The following is a 2,172-nucleotide window of genomic DNA, read 5'->3' on the forward strand; positions in this document are numbered from 1 at the left end:
TATATATATATCTTTCTCATTTTCTGCTTGTGCAGTAAGAAGATAACAGATTATTGCAAAATAATGATCTTGAACTATTAACATCATCTTGAACTATTAACAAAAATTCAGCGAAATATAACGGATCATGCATTATTACTCCACTTTATTTTTGGCAATTTCAAATCTTTTTACTTAAACCACTAAAATCTAAAATGTTTCTTGGCAAGAACGTATAACAATTAAAAATATATCAACGTCAAAGTGGGGTAAAATAATGTATATATAATAATGTCGATTGCCTCAGTGTTACAACCTTTTAACGAAAGGATTAAAAATACTTTCAGGCCATTGACTGTAACTGTTTAAATAATGAAGCAAAAAACTCTTTGCTACCGCAAAACACTAATAAAGAAAGAAATTAAATCAAAAGAGAATCTTTTGATGGATCACGCATTTTAAAGTTCGTTTGAGCAGGCACGATCGCAAACGCGGCGACAGTTATTGTGAGGGAGCTTGCAAGCATTCTTTTTTCTTTGCGTATCCGGTCTTTTTATTTTTCCCGTGACTCTTAGGAGATGGGAGCTATAATAATGGGAGCAGCACCGATCGAACAGCCGCATAGATACACCGCAGGGGTGGTATGGCGTTGTGCATTGGCGGCGGCATTGTACTGCATTCGACGTTAATGATAATGTAATACGAGGTCCGATAGTTTTGAAAAAAAAAATCATGGTATTTATGGATGAAAGTTTCACGAGTGCTCTTCTAGCAAGTTTAACTTCATGCATTAGCTGTAGTTAATGCTACACTCATCTTATTCACCGCATCTATCTCTCTCTCTCTCTCTCTCTCTCTCTCTCTCTCTCTCTCTCTCTCTCTTTCTCTCCTCTCTCTCTCTCTCTCCTCCCCCTTTTTTCACACCCTTTTGAATTTCCTATTATTCGCTTATTACGTAGATGATATTATAATGTATCAATATGTGGCAATGATTTTGAATTTTCAATCTATCAACAAGAATAAGTAACATTAAGTTACATTAAAAATTTGAATTTTTATTTTTTTTTATCTTTATAATTTTTTTATTTTTTTTATTTATTAGAAATTTTAATTTCTCTTTTAGTCATTTACGTTTTTTTTATTTATTTTTTTTTTAATTTGAAAGAAAGCCTGAGAATTGTGTGATAATTTTAAGCTTTCACAATGTTGTTTGGCTTTTTTTTATCATATTTTTGCTTTCAAAATTTTGAATAATACTGTGTGATCCCGGAATCATTTCTATAGTCTTATGAATATAATTGGAAATGCTTTTAGAAAAGAATGAGTCATGACGTGGACATAAGTATTTCGATTTTGTAACATACATTTTAGAAAAGATAGTACGGTTAAATCAAAAGATTTTTTTCATTCTTATAGTTATGGTGACAGCCTTTATTTCCGCGATGATCGATTTTCCATCATGCGATATTAAATCGCAATGCCAGGACTGTCGTGATAGGATAGTGGCGAGTCTACTATTCGTAATAAAACAGAAATAACGCTAAGGATTATTATCGATATATTCATCAGACTTCTTTGCAGCCGCTGACTTTTCGAAAAACTTATAATCGCATTCTTCGTAAAATAAATTTTAGTTTACTCATGACGTGGTTATTTAACATTAGTGAGGTTTGGAACGAAGACGAGCTGTTATTGTATTAAAAAATTATATACTCATACTTTATATTGATCCAGAAATACATTTTCGATACTGGAGTTTCTTTTTATTCGTCTTATCGTTATCGACGAGACCGATCTTTAAAAAAGTGAAATTGTGGGATTAATTGTTCTAGCGAGGCACAATTTCCCCGGATTTCTTTATTCAAGCCAAATTTTGCATGGTTGATCGCAATTATTCATTTTACCGCGGTATTCTGATGGAAATAGCGATTATTTATCCGATAACTGTGCAATTAAAGTCCGAGGAAACGAGGGCTCTTTACTCATAAACTTTGTTGCTTTAATAACAAAGAGATTAGTGTGTTAAATGGTCTGTTATAAGATCGATCCATAAATATATTTCTAATAAAAATCCAGATAAAAAAATCTTTTAAAGACTAAGATTTAAAAAATGCCGAGTATTATTTTTATAATGTGTATATGTATATACACATATATATATGTGTATATGTATATATATATATATATGCATAT

At 31.3% G+C, this 2,172-nt stretch overlaps 1 protein-coding gene across 3 annotated transcripts in view; it reads right to left on the bottom strand.

Annotated features, from left to right (window-relative positions):
* The window catches only part of LOC108688991 (cuticle protein 19-like), a 122,645-nt gene that overhangs the window by 75,282 nt on the left and 45,191 nt on the right, over positions 1-2,172 (bottom strand). The window lies entirely within an intron of this gene.

This window comes from Atta colombica, unplaced genomic scaffold (assembly GCF_001594045.1).
Source record: "Atta colombica isolate Treedump-2 unplaced genomic scaffold, Acol1.0 scaffold252, whole genome shotgun sequence".
Taxonomy (NCBI): Eukaryota; Metazoa; Arthropoda; class Insecta; order Hymenoptera; family Formicidae; genus Atta; species Atta colombica.